The sequence below is a fragment of the Triturus cristatus genome, chromosome 10 (genome assembly GCF_964204655.1).
Source record: "Triturus cristatus chromosome 10, aTriCri1.1, whole genome shotgun sequence".
Lineage (NCBI taxonomy): Eukaryota > Metazoa > Chordata > Amphibia > Caudata > Salamandridae > Triturus > Triturus cristatus.
This window is the reverse complement of record NC_140593.1, coordinates 749,597,138-749,622,259: the sequence shown is the minus strand read 5'-3', so window position 1 is coordinate 749,622,259 and position 25,122 is coordinate 749,597,138. Positions and strand designations below refer to the sequence as shown.

Genomic DNA, 25,122 nt, shown 5'->3' with positions numbered 1-25,122 from the left:
GAGGTAGGCAACGACCGGTTTCAGAACCTTGGTGAAGCACCACGGTGCTGAGGAAAGTCCGAAAGGAAGGACCAAATATTTGTAGCACCGGTTGCGCCATTGAAATTGAAGGAATCTGCGATGGGGGCGATATATGGGAACGGACAGATAAGCGTCCTTCAGGTCCAGACGGACCAACCAGTCCCTTTGCTTTAGCAAATCTGCCAGCAGATGGATGCCCTCCATCTTGAAATGCTTGTAAGTCAGAAAGTGATTGAAATCCTTCAAATTGAGTACCAACCTGTAACCACCTCCTTTCTTCTGCACCAGAAAAATATTGCTGCAGAAACCGCGAGGGCCCTCTTCGCAAGGAGCTATCGCGCGTTTCTGCAGCAATCCGTCTATTTCTGAATCTATGAAATCGCACTCTAGTTGGGAAAAAGAAAGCTGTCTGGGACGATGTACCTGACAGGGCGCCTGAAAAAACTCTAGGTGGAACCCCTGAACTGTCTGCAAAACCCATGCGTCTTGTGATATTTGCACCCAGTTGTGATAAAACTGCCGAATACGTCCCACCAGCGGAAGGAGAAATAAGTCTGGAGCGCTCACCTGAAGACTCGGCGGCGTGGAACCCTCCACGATAGGAACCTTTGTTAAAGCGCCGCTTGTTGAAGCGCTGTCTGGTGGGATAGAAGGTGCCACCGCGGGTGGAGTCCCACTCTCCTCTGCCCCGTCCGAAGTCTCCACGTGAAGGACCTTGGGAATATTGACGGCCAAACGAGCGTCCCTGGCCTCGTCCGGCCCTGTTTAAAACCCCAGCTTGGAAAACACGTTTGATCCCAGCCTGGGCCTTGTCCAGGGTAGTGAAGGTACCCACATATTTCGCCACATCCTTGACGAAACGATCGCCGAAGAGGTTTCGGTCCGCCAACGGACCCGGCTCCGCCGCAGCCAACTCTGTAAGGTTAGAGTCCATGCGCATCTGAATAGATTTTCTGCGCTCCGTGGAGATAGCGCAGTTGGCATTCCCCAATAGACAGATAGCCCGCTGGGTCTAGCCTGCCAAAACATGAGAGTCAATTTCGGTGCCCGATTCCTGCGCTTCTAGTGCCATCTCCAAAATGTTTGCTAGAGGTCCGACCACATCCAAAAGCTTATCCTGGCACCCTCGCCATGCGCGGTCTAAACCCTTCTTGGGGTCCTTGGCAAACTTTTTCAGAAAGGTAAGCAAACTCGGGTCAATCTCCGGCGTTTCCGCCACCTTATCCGAGAGATCCGGTCTGGGACATTCAGACCGCAGCCTGTTGCGCACCTCCTTATCGAAGCTCTTGCGCAAATTCTCGTGCAAGTATGCAGCCACCTCCGGGGCAGGCAACCAATCGGAAGATCTGGGGTGCACGATATCCGAGGGGTTGAATGTAAAATGCGTGGGAGCCGGTGGAGAAGGCTCTGCATGTTTAACCTTCCGAGACTTCTTTCGGGGAGGAGAGTCCTCCGGGATGTCCGAGGAGGGGGAGGAAGACTCCGTGTCAGTGTCCTGCACCATCTCTCTCTCCCTCGCCGGGCGCGGCAGCGACTTATAGGAATCAGAATGCGGCCAAGACTTAGGCTGCGGCTCCCCCGCCGGAGCTTCATCTGGGGTAGTGAAGCCATGCTGCTTCGCGAACCTCTCCAGTTGCCTGGTAATAGGCTTCAATGCGGTCGCCAAGGCCTGCTGCACCATTCCTGGGACCGCCTTCTCCAGGGCCTTGTTGACAGACTCCTGCACGGAAGCGTCCAGGGCCTCAACAATGTTATCCTCAATGGCAGGTGTCTCCACCTCCTCCTCATACAAGGCGTCATCCTCCTCATAATGCACCCAATTCTCCATGGTGGAACCAAACTTATAAACGTATTTGCTCATAAGGCAACAGCAAGGAGGTATAATCAAAGGGGTAGCCAACCCAAGCACAACAGCACCGGTACCTAGCTCCTCAGCAACAGCTGTGATTCTATTATTACAGCCCTTCAAGGCGTCGTGGAGCCAAAGAGCAAGAAGAAAGATTCAAGGAGGTGTGCACCCTCCAGGCCCAGGTCGTTTTTTCAGCCAGCCAGGCGTCAGCAGTGCTCTCAGACGAAAAACGCAGCCTCTAATACCCAAAACGAAAGCAAAACACCTAAAAAAGGGCCGTTTCGACGTGCGTAGCCCAAATCCTACCAAAATAGCCCAATTGGGCTACGCACGTGGAAACGCGAGCTAAACCGAAAGTAACTGGCTCCCGGCGTCTTCGGCATACTAGGGAAGCCGTAGCGCCAATATCACCCTCCAGAACACCCGCCGAAGGCGGGGCGGTACCGGTGCCACAAGGATGCAAAAACTAAGCGCTCGCGCGCTGTCCCATCTCCCGACGAGTCGGCTGATCGCCGCGTCTAAGGGGAGGAAGATTCGCGCATATGCGCCTCGGATCGCTCGCTACCACAAGTGCCCCCAACACCTCCCCGCTCTCGGCGGGAGTCACGGAGCGCCAAGCGCCGTGCTAGGTTCGTCCAACCCCGAAGGGTAAATGCAATCGAGGCGCCTCAGCAACCGTTGCCACGACAACCACTGTAAACATAAACAGTACTCATAAATCGCCAATACCATCAATACGCAAATCAATACAATCAATACAATCAATATATCAATGTCAATAACGGAGCTCTCAACTTAACTGTCTGCGTGAGCAGCAAAGAAAGAGGACTGGTTCTGGTGTTACTGGCTCTTATGGGGCCCTGCAGGAAGTGATGTGGTGTATGCATCATGGGAAATGTAGTTTGTTTTGCATAAAGAAAAGTTTTCATTGGCTGCTGTGAGTAGCAATAAATAGAAAGAGAAGCATAATACGAAGCCTCCGGTCCTGTAATAGAATTTGGTTCCCCAGTTCCTAAAGTTGGCAGCTCTATTAGGCCACATCTTCCATACTGGCCACTCAGATTTGTCAAATGGCAAGACTGTATCATGTCGACAGCTGTGTCAAATATGCCAGAACAAACTGTACACATAAGGGAAGCAGCATAAATAGGTCAGACTGTACACACGAGAGCAGCCATCTAAAGAGAGACCAGTTGACTGTACACACCAACACCGCAGTGTAGAAAGCAGACTGCATATATGGGGATAGCAGTGTAAAGACACACACGCAGTCTGTACACCAGGAGAGGAGACCAAAAAGAGAGACTGGGCATTCTGTACAGATCTGGTCAACGGTGTACAGACAGGGCCAGACTGAACACAGCAGGCATGGGCATAGCTTCCACTGGTGCAACAGATGCATTGGCACTAGTTTCCAAAGGCCCAGGGAATTCTGATACATGCCAACATATCGACACTACAAAGAGGGGAATTTTGAAAAATAAATTGGGGGACTTTTTCCCCCCATTAAAGTACATTGAAGCACAGATAATTTTCGGTGGGAGACAGCTAAAATGAAGCCATTTTTGGCTTAAAAAATCTGGAGTTTCAGGAGATAAATCGGCTCTGGTGGCATGTTTGTTATAGTTTACAGTTCAAACAGTGACTGGTAGGCCCATTTCCTTCCTTGGATTAGGACCCTGGACACCCTGACTACACTACTGACAGCAGGAAAGAGGAGGCACTAGCAGGCTGTGCTCTTCAGGGCACCACTGTAAATTAAGACACAGTAGATCTTACAACAGTGAAAAAGGGGAAAGCTGTACATTAAAAAGAGAGCCATGCAGACTGTGAACATGAAAACATACAGGCACGAGAAGGCTGTTCATAAGAAGAAACTATTGCAGAGCGACACGGAAAGCTTGTACATACGAGAAACGGAAGCACTGTTGTCAGTGCTTTAAAAGGGGAAAAATAAGTGCAGGTACTCATTAAAATAGAGGTGTGGCAAGTGGGCGGGGCTAAGGGCAAAATAACATCATACATAGAGACTTCTGTACCAGTTGCAGCACATATTAAAACACATAAGAAATGTGTTTATGTCAAAAAACACAGATTAACTTATAACACAAAATGAAAGTCATGATGGCATTTTCTCCCGAATGGTCGCTGCGCACCTGATTGACAGTGAAGGGTCTTTCTAGAGACCCTGCCCTGTTAATCACAGTGTGACACAAACCCTCTCACCCCCCTGCAGTTTCGGGACAATGAAATGGGCGCTGCTGGAATCTTCACCAGCAACTCTGTAAAACGACACTTCAGCAAAGTTAATTACAAGCTCCTCCGAGGCAAAGCGGCCTCTGCCCTGCTCTGGAGGAGAGAAACCAAGACTGCCGTGCCGTGGATCGGGGTACCGGTACTCTCCCTGGCTACAGAGAAGAGCCGGTACTGACAGCAAAAAAATTCGGAAGTACCGGTACTCAGTACCGGTGAGTACCGGCCTATTTAAAGCACTGACTGTTGTCCTTCTTGGTGCTGTTCCTCCGTTTTCTTTGACAGTCACTCAAGTAAAGACCTGTGCTGTCTCTCCTATTTTGTAAACTGCTCTGGCGAGGGCCGTCCGACATCTCCTGAGTCAGACATGTCTTTGAGGGCCTGTCCTGTTCCAGAAAGGATGCGCTCGGGATTTCACACCTCTCCAACTGCAACCCCATGAGCTCCAATATCCGTCTTTTAATTCCACCTTTTGGTCAGAGCTCAAATAGCGCCCCCCCCCCCAACCCCCCAGGTTTTGGAGCACCACCCTCCCAGCCCTGTTTGCAGCAGACTAGAGGTCCTGCACAAAGCAGCTTCAGTAGAGCCATCAGCTAGCGGGATGCAAACATCCTTAGATGAGTGCATGAAACCTATTCTCAGGTCCTGTTCTGAGAGTATGCCCTGTGCCCTGTAAGGTTATTTCAAAGTGCTGTCACAATGTTAAGTCACTGAAGAAACAATCTCGGGTTGTGGCTTGAATGGCAGCAAGGCCTAGCCTAATAACATCAAATACCAAAAATATGCCAATACTGCACTTTTTTCAGAACATGGCTTTTCACAGCGTGTAATGACTTAAACAATAACACTGGTGACTACTTTTTCTGTCAAATTTAATCAAAAAGTTCACTCAAATTACATTGAATATTTTACGAAAATTGTGCCACAAACCTAAAAACACATCTCATAGTGATGTCCACATTGTTTTAAGAACATATATTTACTTTTGTGTATTTTAGAGTAAAACTTTTGCCAAGACCCAGAGATCTTAGACTCATGAAGTAATTACCAGTCAGCGAGACATTCTTTTTAATCTGAATATTGGACAGTACACACGACAAGGCGAGCTCTGGAGAGCGATTGGGACAACGATATTACCACTCAGGCATAATATTAAACTGTAGAAACATGGCTAAATGCTCTTCCTTAAAAGCATTAAGTTTTTCCATGTCATCCCACTGCCAGTAGCAGACGTTTAATATGCGAGGCAAAATATTGCTGACGAGTACTTAAAATTTTGTGGCAAGAAGATTTGGTCATTCTAATAAAGCTTTTCAAGTTAATTCAATCAAGCATGGCTTAGTCACAGCAAACAGACTATGAACTCCAACTCCCAGAAGTACGATGGAGTCGCGCGACAAATGTCACGCGGTTAAAAAAAGCCGGAAAAGACGGGCGAGATCGGAAAGAAGCAGAATAGCTGACACGTCGGACGATCATCATGTAAAGGTAAGACGCAAGCTTGGTCTCACCTGAAGATTAATGAATGGAGGGTGAGAAGCACGCCACAATGCCTTTAAAATGATATCCCATGAGAAATCTTCAACTCTTGATTTCATGTTTGGCTTTCAGATTGACAAGGCTAATTCAATTGGCAAAACCGGAAATTATCCCGGCCCACAGACCAAAATCCAGCACAAGGTACCCTACAGCAATTAAAACCTTTTTTTAAAATGCGCACTCATGATCGCAACCACATTAACACGACCACTTCTTCATTTGACAGGTCTTTGGTACCACACACTACTCGTGTCTGCATCCTCCACGGGCACCTCAAGTAAGACTACGGGACTTACATTGTGACTGTATAGCCAGATAATTGGATTGTAGAGAGTATGAAACAACTCTAGTGAAAATAAGACTGGATATTAATTGTTTCCTTTTAGGTAGAGGTTGGATGTCTAACACCCCTGATTTCCACTGCATTGAGATGCAGGTAAGCGATATAAGCACTGGCAGAGGTTTGAGGCAAATGTGTAGGCAGGCCATTGAGTAAACAGAGTTCTGTTTGTTTCTTTTAGTGAACATTGGTCCTGACGAGGGTCCCAGCAAGAAAAGGGATTCGAAACGCGTAGACCTTATTTTCCGAGGCCAATCTATCAGTCACAATTAAAAAACAGAGTTCAAGTTTTTCAAAAGAATCACCAATATTATTTATGTCGATGGTCTCTGTTTTTGTATGTAATGCCATTTGTGTTTGTTTCAATGTGCCAAAGTGATAAGAATCGGTTGAATGGGTATGAATGATCAATAAGTGTTTGTTTTGTATTTTGCCATTGTTGTAATTTGTTAGGAGGTGTCTAAAATACACAAAAGTAAATATATGTTCTTAAAACAATGTGGACATCACTATGAGATGTGTTTTTAGGTTTGTGGCACAATTTTCATTAAATATTCAATGTAACTTGAGTGAAATTTTTGATTAAATCTGACAGAAAAAGTAGTCACCAGTGTTATTGTTTGAGTCATTACACGCTGTGAAAAGCCATGTTCTGAAAAAAGTGCAGCATTGGCATATTTTGGGTATTTGAAGTCACTGAAGAAGGCACAGGGAGTTTATGTTTTGCCCAGGAACAAACAGTTGATTACATTAGTAGAGCCAGGACTGTGACACACTTCTACTTGGCGCAAAGGCTATGCACCCGGCCACTGTAATTATGCAGCAGAGGACGGCCAAATTGTGTGGGGTTCACTAATTTATGTGGTAAAAAAAATATATGCAGTGTCATGCAGAACATTTTGTCATAGTATTACTTCATTATTCTCTCATTTTACACTTGTTAACACTGTCGGTGGATAGGCTGCCCCTCATTAGTATCAATTTAACACCCAAACATAGTAATAAGCAACCAATCGGTGACCAGTGAACCTTTCAAATGGGACTTTCATTCCATGGCAGCATGTGTTCCTTTTTAGTAACTTTTGAACCATTGAGCAACAAACATTTTTTGGGTTAAAATCTGTAGATTATGTAGTAGATGATAAATTATGTGGCAAATGTGGCAAATCCATAATTATGGGAAAACATCATGGCCGCGTAATTGCATTGTTTCTGTGGCCCTGGATCTACATTTACCACTGTATTGCATTTTGGTGAATATGGCATGTGACAGGGCACTTCTCCTCTCCCAGGTAATATTTATGGCTGGATTGCTACTTTGGCAGTCCTCCTGTTGAGCGCCACACCAGTACTCCACGGGAGGACCGCCGAAGCTATCCCCACACCGCCCACTGAATTACAACTGTAATCCTTGGCCGGCGGATGTGCTGCGGCGGTGCCTCTCTAAGGCTCATAGGAGAGCCTTAGAAATGCACCACCATGGGACTGCCACAGACAGTTTCTGCACAGGAAGGTATGCACCATGTCATGCATTCCTTACCATGCAGACACTGGGGGTGCAAAACTACAGGGGAGCGCAACATGTGCCTCCCCTGCCTGCACCCTAAAACAAACAGTTGACTACATTAGTAGAGCCAGGACTATGACACACTTCTACTTGGCGCAAAGGCTATGCACCCGGCCACTGTAATTATGCAGCAGAGGACGGCCAAATTGTGTGGGGTTCACTAATTTATGTGGTAAAAAAAATATATGCAGTGTCATGCAGAACATTTTGTCATAGTATTACTTCATTATTCTCTCATTTTACACTTGTTAACACTGTCGGTGGATAGGCTGCCCCTCATTAGTATCAATTTAACACCCAAACATAGTAATAAGCAACCAATAGGTGACCAGTGAACCTTTCAAATGGGACTTTCATTCCATGGCAGCATGGGTTCCTTTTTAGTAACTTTTGAACCATTGAGCAACAAACATTTTTTGGGTTAAAATCTGTAGATTATGTAGTAGATGATAAATTATGTGGCAAATGTGGCAAATCCATAATTATGGGAAAACATCATGGCCGCATAATTGCATTGTTTCTGTGGCCCTGGATCTACATTTACCACTGTATTGCATTTTGGTGAATATGGCATGTGACAGGGCACTTCTCCTCTCCCAGGTAATATTTATGGCTGGATTGCTACTTTGGCAGTCCTCCTGTTGAGCGCCACACCAGTGCTCCACGGGAGGACCACCGAAGCTATCCCCACACCGCCCACTGAATTACAACTGTAATCCTTGGCCGGCGGATGTGCTGCGGCGGTGCCTCTCTAAGGCTCATAGGAGAGCCTTAGAAATGCACCACCATGGGACTGCCACAGACAGTTTCTGCACAGGAAGGTATGCACCATGTCATGCATTCCTTACCATGCAGACACTGGGGGTGCAAAACTACAGGGGAGCGCAACATGTGCCTCCCCTACCTGCACCCTAAAACACAGAGGCACAAGGGGGCCCTGTTAGGGCCCCCTTTGTTGCCTCACCACCACCATTTTCATGCCAGTCTCACCACCATGCAAAGGATGACAGTGAGGCAACTCGTGATATGCTCTGCGGTGCCGAAGCAGTACCACCAGCATATTGCAGCCTGTTGCAGCTGTCCTGTGGGGGTCCAACCGCCAAAGTCATAATACGGTGGGTGGACTGCCACGGTGACTACGTCAGTCCAATGAACTGCCATAGTCATAATCAGGCCCTTAGTCCATATTGTAATCATACGCATTCTAGCAGTTGTTCAATGTAATCAAAATACTCCTAATCTTGCCAAAAAAAGGAGCACAGCAATAAGCTCAGAGAAGTGATTGCCCAGCAACACACAATTTGTACAGGTGGGAGGCCGGGATTTAAAAAAGTGGCTCCACGTTCCACATTTACAGCTAGTTCATTGGTCAGGGATTCGTAAGGCAAGGCCAAGGGGGGGCAGTTCTCAGGGAAATGTCATTCTATAATAATGTTTATTTCCATCCTATTTAGGTGAAATTGTAAAGCTGAAATTAGATGTCAAATATTACAGATCCCTGGCTAAAACATGCCCACTCGACAAGATTCTGTGGCAGGGGTTATTACTAGAAACTGATATTTGCCTGCTAGAAACTGATATTTGCTACTGGTGTTTAAAAGTTTCAGCAATTCATTCCATTTGAATACCAGAGTTCATTTTGTAAACTTGGCACTCAAAATTTGCAATAGTGAGTAGTTAAGGCTTACTCCAGGACATAGAAGCAGGATCAGAAATCATATATAGTATGAATAGCAATAAAAATCAATAAACTCAATCAACAGCTGAATTATTTTAAGATGGTCTGTGTCAGAGGCAGGGATTTAAAATGAAGTTCCAAAATTTTCTATGTGATTTGCAGTTCCTTTGCTCCGCAAGAAACTTCTTCTGATGTCTCTGCAAACACAATGGGCCCGATTCACAGAACTAACTTAAGACAAAATCCTAAACTTACTACCATTTTGGTATTCACAGAAGGCACTTACTCATTTTGGTATTCACAGAAGGCACTTAGTCATTTCGGTATTCACAGAAGTTAGGAGTCCTAACTTTAGGACTCCTAAATGCCTTCTGTGAATACCGAAAGTCTTAAAATTAGGATTTTTCTCAGTTTGGGAGTAGTAAAGTTAGGAGTCCTAACTTTACTACTACTAAACTGAGAAAAATCCTAATTTTAAGACTTTCGGTACTCATAGAAGGCATTTAGGAGTCCTAAAGTTAGGAGTCCTAACTTTACTACTACTAAATTGAGAAAAATCTAAATTTTAAGACTTTCGGTATTCACAGAAGGTATTTAGGAGTCCTAAAGTTAGGAGTTCTAACTTTGCTACTCCTAAACTGAGAAAAATCCAAATTTTAAGACTTTCGGTATTCACAGAAGGCATTTAGGAGTCCTAAAGTTAGGACTCCTAACTTCTGTGAATACCGAAATGAGTAAGTGCCTTCTGTGAATACCAAAATGAGAAAGTGCCTTCTGTGAATACCAAAATGGTAGTAAGTTTAGGATTTTGTCTTAAGTTAGTTTTGTGAATCGGGCCCTCTGTGTCTCAAAAGGAACAAAGTGCCCTGTGAAATGAAAGTTACAAATTGGCCACCCTACTATGGCCTCACATTGCTAGTCCATGCCTGTGAGCTCCAGGGGACCGCTCTCCTGGGACTCACAGTGATGGGTCATTGCTACGTGGCCCTGGAATAGAGACTCTTCTACTCTGAGACTTGCAGCTTTAGACCATGGATGTGAGGCCCAAGTCAGTGGGGCCTCCTCTCATGGGCCTTGCCACACAAGCCAGGAGATTTGAGGACCAGGGGATGGGACCCACCCTGTGGATGGGACCCCCACCCTCCCCTTGGCCTAGCAGTGCTAGACCATTGCTGAGGATATAGTGGAGTGGGATCACACCCCCTTGGCCTCACAGCACTAGACCATAGATGTGAGGCCCAGGGGAAAGGTCCTACCCACTCCCCTGGCACTCACAGCTCTAGATCATGAGGAGAACATCTAGGTGAGGAAACCCCCATTAACTGGGCTTGCAGTGTCAGACCATTGTTGCAAGACCCAGGGAAGAGGGCTCCATTACACTGGGCTCCCTTCTCCTGGGCCTCACTGCTCTGGACCATGGTTGAGAGGCCCAGGGCAGTGGGGAGGGAGGGTGGCACTTTAGAATGCAAAGCAGTGCTCAGGTGCTTCAAGGCCCAAGGGAGTTAGGCTCCCTCACCTACACCTAGTACTGAGCCAGGGATATAAGGTGCCCAAGGTTCTCAAATTATGGCAGTATGTTATTGTGCAGACAGCGGACAAGGTTGAGGGGATGCTTTTCCTTTACACCAGGGCCATGGCACCATTGCCATGTTTCAGCACTGTGAGGCTGGGGGGAGATTCTCCCCTGGGCCTCTCAGCCATGGTTGGATGCCCAGGGCAGGCAGTGCCCACCCATGAGCTTCGAGTCACTGTTCCATGGCTATGAGACAATGGGGGGGGAGTCTCTCATGGGTGTAGCTATCAATAGTGCAGCAGGTGCTGTGGCACCAGGGTTTATGGATGGCAAGGAGTCAGTGCATCAAAATAATTGTTGTACTTTACTGTCCAGCATCATTTACTTGCATCAGAGCCCATGCTATGTCACTGGTCCCTTCTCACATGCACCTCAGAGCCATGACCTAGAGCTGTGAGGACCAGAAAAAGCCTATCCTGTCCTAGGCTTTAAAGCCTTGGTCCAGTGCTCAGAGACCCAAGAAAGGGAGCCTTCTGTCCTAGGCTTCACAGCACTGAACCATGGCTCTGAGGGTCATAGCTATAGATAGCATAGCAAGTGCAGTGTCATTGTTGCCTTGTGAGGTTTTGGGGTCAATGCACGTAAATGATAGCTGTATTTTACTGTCCAGTCAGTGGCCAGAGGAATAATTTACCTTGTTTGCACCAGGGCTCAATGCACCACTGATAAGGCACAGGTTCCCCTCCCCTCTCAACCATGTTCCTCCTCTGCAAGGCCTTGCATCACAGGATCATCACTGTGAGACCCCTTGTAGGGATGTAGCTAACTATGGTGCAGCAGGTGCAGTGAAAGGGGAACTCTGGGGTGTTAGATCCCCAATGTACCTAAATTATGCCTGTCTTTTACAGGACTATGGCTGCGAGGCCCATGGAATGTAGCCCCTCCCAGGGTCTTAGGCATCATTAGTGCAAAAGGTAAAATGGCACTGGAGCTTGGGGTGCTTTGGACCATATGTACCAAAATTATGGATGTATTGTATATCCATCTTGGGGATAGGGCAGGGGGGGATAAGAGTAGTCAATTTACCTTGCCTTAAATATGACCAATGGCACCATTGCTACACAGCTAGCCCGCTCGTTTACGCCTCACGACCATGATCCAGCACTGCGAGTCAGGAGAGGCCTTCACTCCCCTGGACATCACAGCCAGGGTCCAGTCTAGGGAGACCCACCAAAGTCGGAAGGCAGTGTGATGGATCGCTGTGCTCTTTCTTTTAGATGTTTGCACAGCGTACTGTAGTAAGTTCCTGCAGGATATCAAATGTCTAACCCTGTTTTCTTGCCAAGAAACTAATTCAGACAAGCAGTCTAATCAATATGGGTTATAAAACATACAGTTTAGCTGGAGAGCCTGGAGCAGCCAAGCCAAGTGGCATATCTTAACAATGTCTCTCTGTACAGGGGCAGCATTTACTAACATGGTAACTGGGATGGAGGACTTGTACCAAAGGAAGTGTCATACACAGGCCACTTTATTAAACATTTTCACCTTTAGAGTTGCTAAAATTGAGGAATGTAAACAATGTGAATGAATCACCTCAGAATGAGCAGCACTCACCATAAAATCTTAAAGATAATGGCCAGTCAGCCCATGAGAAATTGGCAGATAAGGAGTTACAGGTACAGGAAGAACATGATTTGCCCAAGATCAAACAGTTTGGCCAAGTAGGAGTACCAAGATTGCTTGTTTGAAGACACATATGTTTCCAAGTGTGCTTTATATGTTAAAGAGAATAGGAGCCTGTTTTAGGGCAGGGCGTAATGGAATGAAAACCTCAAAATGGACTCAATGATTTTTGGTAACCTCCATATATACATCTTCTTGGTGATACCACAAGTAAGCTAAGTGCCCTGCAAAGTAATAATAGGAAGGTGACTTCAGTCCCGGGTGGATGAATAGGGATAGGGTGGGCGGAGCATGTTCTTCACGTTTAGAAGTTAGGGATTGATTCTTTTCATCAAGGGATCCCAACCATTACCCAATGCTGCAAGTACAGAGAAGGAAAGGCCCTCCCCTGTGGTTTACTGCGCTGGACCATGGTGGGAAAGGCTCAGGGATAGGCCATCCCTTCTGTGGACCTCCACAGACATGGTCAAGCGCTACATGACTTGAGGGGTCCATTCCCTGTCCTATATTAATACAGCATGCACATATATGTATCTAATGCACTAATCTGGAAACAAATTGTTAACATCTGATTGAACGTATACATTTTGGAGCGACCTAGGACAAACGTTTCCATCCAGTGTGACTAACATAATGTATTTCCAGTTAATTGAAATTTAAAATATATGTGCTTATTCTAATAGTGTTAATATTTATGTTATTGTTTTACTGATAGTAAGCTGCTTCTTGCAAAGTCGCTCAAAAATAGACAATTAATGGCACTTCCTATGATGTCATTTTCTGTGATTTCACAGTGTATGCAAATTAGTGGGGCCTCACACATTTCCTTTCTGCCCGGGGCCCCAAATGTCCTAGGACCGGCCCTGCCCCCTGGTGTCTAGTTTTCATAAATGTCTCGGTTTGGTAGGTTATCCTAGATGTCGGCCAAGCCTGGGACCAAAAACCCAGGTGACTCCTTGCAAACCAGGTTGTTTTGTTATAGATCATTTTGATGTCTAAACAATATGTTTTGGACCCTTCCCTCTCGTGGACACTTGGCCCATTCACACAAGTGAAATGGCATTTTATCGGGAGGCATGGAGGAACACTCGGTGGTAGGACATTTGTGGGTTTTTTCTGGACCTGGAAAGCTATGGCACAGTAATGCAAGGAAAATGTGTGACTTTAGGCACATTTTGAGGTTTACAGGACATTATGGGAAAGAAAACTTGTAGGGAATCCACGAGAGGCACACCACTCTCTACTCCCCTGGGTTATAGTTTACTAAAATATCTAGAATTGGTAGATTTTCCCTAGAGACAATGTACACCTTGGCAGAGAAAGACAAAAAAACTAATATTACTGCCCATCCATCTATTCCTCAAGTACACACACATACTGGTTGGATTTGGCATGAGGGTGAGTGAAGATTCAGAGCCTATAACTGTATTAATGAGAGATTTCATGAAAAAGAAATGTACTGTTAACAATTAAAAGGTTAAAAGCCTGAACCAATGACTCACGGCTCATGATGTGAAAAGCTGCAGCATGGCACCAATCTCTTTACAGGCCATTCACGCACTTTTCATATGTGACACACACAAGACCATTCACACCGCGAGCCACTGGCCTAGCACATTACAACACTCACATCAACAGACAGCGGCATTCAAGGGCTTAACTCTTTCATAGGCCCACATGACTGACACAGCAATCACACCAGCTAGCGGTTGACGGAGTGCGTGCAGTGGCATTTGGATAGCAGTGTGTGTAGTGACCAGCAGCAAGTCACTACTCAAACACCAACAGCCCAATGCCAGACACACACCAGCAGCCAAATGCAAATCCACGCACACAGCCAGCCAAACGCTAGTCCACACACACTGCCAGCAAAGCACCAGTCCACACACACCGCCAGCCAAGCACCAGTCCACGCACATCGCCAGCCAAGCACCAGTCTACACACACACCCAGCCAAGCACACCGCCAGCCAAACAACAGTCCACACACACCGCCAGCAAAGCACCAGTCCACGCACACAGCCATCACAAATTTGTTTTACAAAAAAGAAAACACAAACCAATTGGAAGTAGATAATAAACTATAACTACAGACACAACAGCTCTAGCTAAATACATCATACTAATGCCAACCGTGAAATCTGAACAAAAAATATAAAACAATACAGACCAGTCAGTTTAATTGAATGCTCAAGATTGCACCCGAAAACTCTATTGCATGTGGTACAATTTAAATAAATGTGGGCACACATTGCCCAGGCTTAGAAGGACAATCAGGGAAATACATACAATACTCCTTCCAGATACCTCTTTGGGCACAGACTCTACATTTCTTTGCAGGAAAGGTTTTTTGGGACCGTAGGAGGAATGTGATCAAGAAAGTGGCGATCTTTCAATCTAGCCACATCTTCCACCACTGCCTCTCTAGGAACTCTGGCCTGTTCCACTACAACAAGGCTTCCTATCAGATATTGCTGAAAATGAATACATGTCATCTTTGACTCTGGAGAACAATCCTTGAATACAAAAAAAACATTAAAGGTTGCTAAATGGAATAAATGGATAGCCAACTTCTTATACCAAACATACTCCTTACGAACAGCAGTGTAAGGTTCCAACCTCTGATCGACTTTATCTACATCACTCATGTGCTTATTGTAATCTAAAATGCACACAAGTTTGAGCACTTCAGCAATCTGATCCCAAACAGTCACAGGTTAAGTACTGTCATCATGGATGGTTGTCAACATGTAGACATCTCTCCTCTCAGAATATTTCATAGCTAGAAGCTCGTCGCTACGCAAGGCACTGCACTATTCCTTCTCAAGTTTTTTATAAATAAGCTCTTATGGGTAACCTTTATGATTGTAGCAGATTGTGCCTCAAGCATCACTGTCCACTTTGAACAATTCCCTGAACAATTGCACACCACTGTAAAAGTTATTTACGTATCAATGGTGACCTTTGTTAAAAAATCCTCTACCAAGTTCTAACACAATTTTCTCATGAACTCCAAAAGTGGACGGACAATCAGGGGGTCAATACTGGAATCTCTACAGGTGTACACCCTGAAATTATAGACATATCCTGTACTACGCTCAGACAGCATATACATCTTAATTCCATAATGTGCCCTCTTGCTAGGAATGTACTGCCTAAAAACCAAACAGCCAGTGAACAGGAACAAAGACTCATCTGCAGTTATTTCTTTCCCTGGAGAACAGATCCCTGAAAATCGACCTACAAAGTGATCAAGGATAGGCCAAATCTTAAAACAATGGTCGCAACCAGAGTGATCTTGTGGCAATGCATTATCAACACAATGTAGCATCCGAAGAAGAAGCAAATACCGATTATGACTCATAGTTGCAGGAAATATAGTTGTTGCCATCAAGGGGCTAATAAACCAGTAAGGAGACAGCAACGGCTTCCTTATGAGGCCCATCAGAAAAAGTTAAACCCAAGAACTTCTTCAACTCATCCAGATTTATTGGAGCCCACCTGGTAGCTCTGGAGTGGGGCTCAAGTCTGGCACAGGTGTCCCTCAAATTCTGTTCAACATATAAATGAGTCTGCTCAGCAATTCTATCCAAAAATACACCATCCATAAACAACTGAAAGAAATGTAGAGGGAAAAAGCTTTCAGTATTCACTCTACACCCTGCAACTCCATTAAAAGCAGGCAACACCGGCTGCACCATGCTTGGGGCAGCCCGGAGTCCAGCACTTTCAATTGGAAGCCTTTCAGCCCCAGGTTGCAATCCAGATACCTCTTGCTGTGCTATTGGTTCATCAGTGTCTTCTTCTAAAAGTGGCACTTTGTAGTATGCTGCACTTGGTACATCTCAGTGTAAGATCTTGTGATTTGCAAAATATTTCCAACCCATTTGAAAGTGAGTTTCTTGAAGTTTTCAATGATCGTTTAGGTTGTTTAGTAAATGTAAATGTGAATGTTGTAGACTTGTAAAGCGCACAGCTGCCCCAGCAACGGGGCGTCCCGGCGCTGTAGACCGCTGGGGAACCCGTCCTGGCTATCCCTGTGAGATGGTCCCTTTCTGGGTATCTCCAAGGTGAAACCAGGCATCCCCGGCGTCTGTGGGGGGCCGTTGTAGAGATGAGGCAAGCTTAATGCCCAGAGTTGCCGAGTGTGTTCCTGGTTAGAGTAGGTACCGAGGCGAGAATTATCGAGTCCGTTTTGGCCCTGGTCCACGACCCTGCCGCGTCAGGAATTGAACCCTGGTTCCTGGCCGATTCTCTGCTTACGGGTCTGCCGCCTCTAACCAGTGAGCCACACCTCTCCTAGTAGATTACTCCCATAAAATTATTCTTAGAGAGAACTCTGTTCCTGTCATTGGGAAACTAAGAAGTGTTCCCATCAAAGTTAAAGACAAAATGAAAGTTGAATTAGATAAGTTATTAAAAGGGGGAATCATTGCTGAAGTGGAAGCCACTGAGTGGTTAGCTCCGGTGGTTATGGCACTTAAAGCCAATGGAGAATCTAGACTCTGTATTGACTTAAGGGAGTTTAATAAATGTGTTGTTGTTGATCACTAACCCTTACCAAACATTGCAGAAAGGTTGTCATTGTTGGGGGAAGCCAACTTTTTCTCCTCTATCGATTTGGCATCAGCGTACCACCAGATCAAACGGCACCCCACATCCCAAGATCTAACGGCATTCATAACACCGTTTGGGACATATAAGTTCTTAAGAATGCCGTTTGGTCTCATTTCAGCTGCCGCTGTATTTCAAAGAATGATTCAACACGTACTTAAGAATTGTGATGGTATAAAGATATACCAAGATGACGTGCTAATTTTTGGAAACACCAACCAAGAACACGATAACAGAGTCAGAAATGTATTGAGTAGCCTCAGAGACAATGGATTAACCCTTAAGGCAAAGAAGTGCAAATTTAATATTCCCAGCATTGATTATTTAGATCATACCATTACTGGATCTGGGATCAAGCCTAAAAAGGAACTGGTAGAGACCATCAATATGTTAACCAGCCCCAGAAACAAGGACGAGGTTGTTAAATTTCTAGGAATGTCCGAATACTATACTAAATTCATTCGGAACTTTGCTGAAAAGAACTATAACATGAGACTTTTGTTGAGAAAAGGTGTCAATTTTGATTGGAACTCGGAGTGCGAGAAGGAGTTTAACCTCATCAAGAAACAGTTATCTGAAGCATCCTCCCTTGAGAGCTTTGACCCCAACAGTGGAATAACAATCATGACAGACGCTAGTGGCGTAGGTTTAGGGGCTGTCATGTTGCAAGAACGTGTTGGAGAAGAAGTAACAATTCTGTTTTTATCGAGATGTCTAAGAGGAGAGGAATGTCACTATTCCGTAATCGAAAAAGAAGCTTTAGGAGTATTCTGGGCCGTGAGAAAACTCCGGAAGTTCCTGTGGGGGAATGATTTCGTAGTTAAAACTGACCACAAGCCAAGCCCCTTAGAGAAATATTTGAGAAAAAGGGGCTAGACAACATTTCCTCCAGGATACGCAAATGGGTGGTGGCGCTCCAAGAATTCAACTTTCGTGTGGAGTGCGTCCCAGGAGCAAAAAACAACATAGCAGACTGCTGCTCCCGCTTGAATGTCATAGGAAGTGATGACCATAATCGAGCTGACGAAAATCCTGATGACAAAAATCCTTATGATTTTGATGAGTATGCGGTTTGTTACGTCAATGATTGCATAATAAAGGAAGAAGTCTGGAACAGTGAACTCTCCAAAGATGCCACCTTACAGTCGGTCATCAATTGTATCAAGAACAACTGGAACAAAAGTGACAGGACTAGTGAAGTCTTAGCAGGATTTTTTCGAGTGAAGGATAAATTATCCTTTCAGAATGGCATTTTATTAAGAGGAACCAGGCTAATTCCCCCAATCCCCTTAAGAGATCAACTGATAGGCCTTGCGCATGAAAGCCACCCAGGCATAACTAAAACAAAAGAAATAATAAGACAAACCTACTGGTGGCCACGAATGGACATTTGCATTAAAAGATCTGTTAGAGAATGCATCGACTGCACATGGTGTGACAAAATCCTCAAAACCAGAGTTCAACCCATGGTCTTAAGAAAATTGCCCAAACTACCTTGGGATGAAGTAGCGATAGATATTATAGGTCCTATCAAACACACCAGCACAGACAAATATGTCATTGTACTTATAGACCTCTATTCCAGGTGGCCAGAAGTGAAGATCACCAATTCTGTAGAGACTAAAGACATAATAAAGTTCTTAGATGACGTCGTTGAAAGACAGGGCTTTCCAAAAATGATGTTGTCGGACAATGGTGTTCAATTTACTTCCAAAGAAATGAATGACTATTTGTCCAGAAAGGATATCATCCACAAAAAGTCAGCACTTTATCACCTAGAATCCTACGGCGTTGTTGAAAGGTTCAACAAAGTGATCAAAGAAACCATCCAGCGTGCCCTATCTTATCAGAAGTGTTGGCAAACAGAACTCATAAACAAAGTAAGGAGTTACAGACTTTCCCCGCATTCCACGACTGGCAAGATTCCCTTTAAACTTTTTCGCAAAAGGAAACCTTACACGTTGCTATGACCTGCTTGGATTCTCAACAAGTCTCAAGGGTTGCAAGAGATTGAAAATGATCAAGGTTAATTTAAAAAGGAAATAAAAGAATGCAATACAACAAAAAATATTATGATGCCAGGAAAGCTGTAAAAAAAATTATTGAAGTGGGTGACATGGTTAGGATAAAAAATCCTCGGAAAGGTATCACTCACTACAAATGGATCCAAATTTTTGTCACCTATGAAAGTGATCAAGGTCTTCAGGAACGCCGTCAAAAGCGAAGATCACAGAATTTGGAATGTGAACAGAGTGGCCAAATGTTCTTTTCTGTGCTACGCTGAGAATCATCATAGCAATAACAAATAGAAATCTTCATATGAAGAACAAAGCTACAGCCATTTCATCAAGACAGTGTAACTCTAGACTACGTTCTAAGCCTAAGTATCTGCAAGACTATGTCTTATGAATGATTTTATAACAAATGTGATGTTTTAATATCTAGACTACGTTCTAACTAAGTATCTCCAAGGCTATGTCTTATGAATGATTTTATAACAAATGTGATGTTTTAATACTTTTTCTTATTGTAGCATTTTAACATTCTTTCATATAATCTTTGATTTGTTCTAATATTATTGGGGGCAAGGTGTGTAGTGTGCTGCACTTGGTACATCTCCAGGTAAGAAGTGGAGTGCTGCATTCTCATGATTCCACATCACATGTCATGGTAACAGCCTATCTAGAATGTTAGTATTCAAAGGTGACTGTTAAGAGATGCATGCAGAGCTGTGTGAGCAGGCTGAGGTGTATATGGATCTTTCTTAATTAACCCTTTTGAATTTACCAACATTTCTCCTGGATTGATCTTTACACACTTCATCCATACTGAGAGTTGCTCCATCATTAAATGATTCCTCCCGGACAGAAAATTTACTGCCAGAATCCTGGCCTTCCTCTTCTGCCTCAGATGCAGAGTCAGTCTCATACTCCAGGCACAGAAGAAGACTTAAAGCATATCAACAACCTGCTAAGTGGTAATCCTGCGGCTAGCCATAATCCTTACTAAGAAAAGTAACTTGACAAACAAGTCAACAATACCCAACGCTGTGTAAAATAAGTAATAAGCAAAGTGTGGATTTATAAAAACAAAAAGTAAAACTACAGGCATATAGTAATTGCAAGGTAAAGTCAATGAAGACAAAGCACACAAAGACCTACATACTGTAAAACAATACCACTCACTTAACAAAGACAGATGGACTCACCAGCACCTACTCTTCACAGCAAGCACCAGCAATCTCCCACTAGTAAAGAAAAACAAAAGAAAATGACACACAAGGAAACACAATACACATTGTGCACACATACAAGGAACATGTCATACACATTCCAACAGAAGCTAAATAGGCTGGTATTATTACAGCATTTCCAAAAAACACATTAACGCAGGTCATTATCAAACACTATGAAGCCTGATCATCACCATCCAAATGCCAGCCACACAGACCGTCAGCTAAACGCCAGTCCACACACAGCCAGCCAAATGCCAGAACACTCAGACCATCAGCTGAACTACATTTCACACACAAACGTTCTCTGGTGGTCTAGTGACTTCTACCCCACTTGGGGGCAAATGGACCTATATATATATATGGCAACAACTGCCATAACATTCACTCCAAAAAGGAGAGTGACCCTTGGCCAAGGGGCGCTCCCCAAAACATTATGTGCCAAATATAATAAAATCTCTGGTAGTTTAAGGGCTTCTGCCCCGCCTTGGAGGCAGATGGGCCTAAAGATACAAGGTTGATATGCCCCAAATGAGAGCAGAAAAGGCTAAAATATTCACCCCAAAAGGGAGCGACCCTTGGCCAATGGGCCACTCTCTAAAACACTATGCGCCAAATATAGTAATATCCCTGGTGGTCTAGCGGCTTCTGACCCCCTTGGAGGCCAATGCGCATCACAATATAAGGCCAATCTGCTCCAAATGGGATCAGAAACAGACAAAACATTTTCCCCCAAAAGGGGAGCGACTTTTGCCCAAGTGGGCACTCCCAAATACATTATGTGCCACATAAAAAGACACCCTGGCGGTCTAGGGGCTTCTGTGCCCCTTGGGGACAGATGGGCCTTAAAATATAATATCAACCCCAAAAAGGGGAACGACCCTTGCCCAAGGGGTGGCACACCGTAATCATTATACACATACCATTCTGGGCTTCTAGTGGGTTGTGAGCCCCCACACCGAGGGGCTACATCAGCCAAATAAATGGTAAATCCAGTTCCTAGGGGGGCGAAAACTCGGAAAAACATGTTGCTCCCAGGGCAGCGACCCTTGCTCAAGGGGTCGCTCCCTTTAAAATGCAATGCTCACAAATTAAATCCTTGGGGCCTAGTGGGTTTTGCTCACCCCGAGGGGCATATCAGCCAACAAAATGGCCGATCTAGCCCCCAAGGGGCGCCGAAACATGCATTATAAATAAACCCATGAGTGACCCTTGCCTAAGGGATCACTCCCCTAAAAACACAAAGAAAAATCCTTGGTGGTCCAGTGGATGGATTCCTGCTCCATGATCGCGGGCCTCACCCGCTATCTTGAAGCAGGAATCCATTCAAAACAGACACAGGGGGAAAGCAAAAACTCTTTACTTTCCCCCTGTGTCTGTTTTTCCCCCCATCAACCCACCCCCAGGAGAAGGAGTACCTTAAAAACGTCCTCTTTCAGGACACACTGGAAGCAAATGGCTGCCAGCGCATCCCTGGCAGCATGGGATGACGTTGGCGCACCATGAGCATGCTATCATCATCAGATCACTGAGGGGTGGGTTGGGGGTGGCAGCAGAACCGCTTACACTGCCATCGGTGGTTGGGGGGTGGAAATGGGCGGCACCAGAGATTCCCTCATGGGTGGGTGTATGGATGTAACGGTTACGTCCTTCTTATGCCAGAGGCACAGCCGAGGACGTAACCGTTACATCATTTCACCCAAGAGATTAAAAAAGTCACAGCGAAAGAGAATCACATAAAAGTTCCAAGGGCCCTATCGAACCAGCAATGCTGTGTGCCTGACAGAACAAAAGTGCTTGCACAGTGGCGTAACGAAGGATTAAGGGGTCCCCCTGCAATGTACACAGACGGGCCCCACTCCGCATTTTATCCGGAGGCCTCAGACTGTAGTTCTGTTCTGAGGGGGCCCCCTGGAGCTGCCCCCCCCCCCATCACGGGGGATGCGGGGGCCTGTGTTACACCCCTGTGCTTGCAATGAGTGTTCCAATTCAAGTTCCCGTCTTCTTTCCTCACAAGACCCTGTGGTTCCCATTGGAGGCCTAGCCACCGAGTCCAGCTCCAGTACAAAGGAGGACAGTTTCCAGCGGAAGGTATCTTCCTGATTGCATCGCCAGAAGGTGGAGGCAACAGAGGGGGTTTTCCATCCGCTGTAGATATTGCAAGTAAGCACAGTTTGTGGAATGCAAGGCATGGAACCACCATTGCCCCAGCCACCGCAGGTGCCCATGTGGACCGGAACCCACAGAGGCTACTACTACTCCTCCCTCAAACACACAGGACCCCTCTGTGTGGTGTTGAAAGGACTGAAGGAGGTGAAACAGACCCAGAGGGAAATTTTAAACAGACCAGGCACTTTAGAGGGTTTTTTAAGTAGGGAGGGTGTGGGCCTGTTTTGGGTGGTGTGCGTGGGAAAAGTTGGGGAAGGGGTTGGTTAGTTGTATGACTTTTGAGGGATTAGGGAGAGGGTGGGCCTGTTGCAGGTGGTGTAGATGGGAACATTTTGGGAAGGGATAGGTTTAGATTAGTTGTGTGTTTTTTAATTTTTGGAGGGTGAGTGTCAGGACCTCTTTGAAAGTCCATCACAGCCATCATCCAAAACTCAGACACAAGGTTTTTGGCTTTGCACACTTAACTGGAGCCAAGACGGAGTGCCATAGAAGTCAGTGTTGGAGAAATCCTGAGGAGTGGCACAATTGGAGAAACCAGTGATAATGAGATTCACATGAACCAATGCGAAGTGGCAGAACAATCAATTTGGAAAACATCACAAGAGCTGGCACCATTGGTAAAACCAGTGAATAGGGTAAAAAAGTAAATAGCTAAAATACTTAAAGGAAAAAAACTGCAAACATGACCACAAATTGACAATATTGCTATATTCTCTAGCTAGAAGAAGGTTTAGGGATGTGAATTTTTTAAAAATGTTTTATTTCACTAAATTGTTTTCTGTTTTAGACTGTGGTATAATGGCAACTAGCAAGATACTGTGAGATTAGGAAAAGACTAAATATTGCGAGAGTTGCAGAAACCCTGCCCGCCATTTTGGAAAAGCCAAAAACTATATAAAGTGCCCTCAGCCCTTCTCTTATTATTCATGCGGTTGGAATGGTAATGGTGATTTCTGTTTGGGGAAGCGTGGCACTTCAGTTTTCGATGGAAGAGAGTATCTGATTTTTGGGCAATTCAAGTTGAAGTGAGTAGAGATGGTGTTCTGCATTTTTCCTACAAGGATACAGGACAAAGGGGAAGTACATCTGAATCACGTTAAGGCGTAAAGGCATAGTCTTGCATACACTGATTAGTCATTTGAGGGGAAAAAATAATAATATTTTGAGCTGGGCTTGTGCCATTCAGGAAGAGGCAGGGCTTTTGCTCAAGAGGTGAAAAAAGACTTTGGGTTCAGCAAATATCAAGGAAAAATTCTTTGTTAAAAGCATTCTCATAGAGTTCATTTTGCAAGTAATTCTCAATAGAAACACAGTTACTGTTTAATACCGCTTGCTGTGTTGTCATAAAAGTCACTGGTTTTAGGTGCCTCCCTTTCCAGGTCTTCTTTCCTGAAATACCGTCCCTAATGTAAGGCTGCCCGGGGGGGGGGTTGCGCAGCGGCCCGCCCCTTTGAGGGCGGCCGCCTTAGTGCCACAGGAAGGCACAGGGGTGGGAGGTCGTGTCCCTGGGCTTGACCTAGGGAGACCCCAGACAGGTAGCTGCTTCCGGCGGGGAGGAGCTAAGGGGGGTACATATTCTGTCCCCGCCCCCTCCTCGCCCTCTTGTCCGCTCGTTCGCCTTCCTGCAGTCCGTCGTGCTCCGTCGTGTCGCCCGTCTTTACTTCGGTGAGTCTGCTGGTTACTTCCCTCTCGCCCCGGCCTTGTCCCTGGGCAGTACCAGGAGACAGGGCCCTGTGGTCGGCGTGCCACGGGCGGGGGGGGGCCGTGCTCGGGGAAAGAGTTTATGAAGGGGCAGGATCGTGTGTACGTTGAGGGCAGAATGCTGTGGGTCGCGTGTCGCGAGGGGAGAGTAGAGTGCGAGGGGGCTAGTGCTCTGGCCCTGTGCCCCCGTGCTCCTTGTTGTCCACATCGATCGAGCGTTGCCGCTCAGTTGCGAAGAATCCTAGCAACAATTAGAGCGTACTCAAATGTAACCCGGGTGGGTTTTAAAGCACGGAGGCACGTTTGACCATTCTGGGGGAAGAGGCTACCACTTTTGAAACAGGGGGCACAAGATATGCCCTAAGAATCGCGGAAGATGTTACTGGCAAAGGATTGTAGTTTAAAATACCTCACATAGCAAGCCGGTATCCAGGCTATAAAGACTATTTCTAGAAGTACCTTGTGCGCTACAGTGAACAAGTTTCCCGAAGAATTCGGAAAGACATTTTACATGAGAGCAGGAGACTGTGTTATCAGGCACGTGACCGTCTCCAGAAATCCGATAAATGTAATTTATGAACCGTGTAACCGAAATCTGCGAGGTCACGCTTTTGTGTTTGTATCAACAAATAGGCTACCATCTTACAGGGCGGCAGGGGGCGCACCATGCCCAAAGAAAGCCAAACATTATCTACAGATTGTAAGGCTGCCCGGGGGGGGGGGGTTGCGCAGCCGCTCGCAACTGAGCGGCAACGCTCGAGAATGTACAAAACTCGCACAACAATAACAGTGCCCATGAGTCGCGTGACTCATAGTGAAACATAACAGCTTCAAACCAATATCCTCCTCAGAGCAGCCAGAATGTCTCGGCTATCGGGCAGCGTGTTTTCTATCTCACACATTATCCCCCCACTCTTACCTCAGACTAAATAAGGGCAGCACTTAAATAAAATAAGAGGAA

At 45.5% G+C, this 25,122-nt stretch overlaps 1 long non-coding RNA gene across 1 annotated transcript; it reads left to right on the top strand.

The window, feature by feature from the left end:
• The first annotated feature begins 5,506 nt into the window (after positions 1-5,506).
• Positions 5,507-6,607, top strand: LOC146789950 (uncharacterized). Its single transcript, XR_014970063.1, has 5 exons — positions 5,507-5,611; positions 5,735-5,803; positions 5,889-5,939; positions 6,049-6,098; positions 6,184-6,607. It is a non-coding gene; the product is annotated as an uncharacterized LOC146789950 (long non-coding RNA).
• The last annotated feature ends 18,515 nt before the right edge of the window (positions 6,608-25,122 follow it).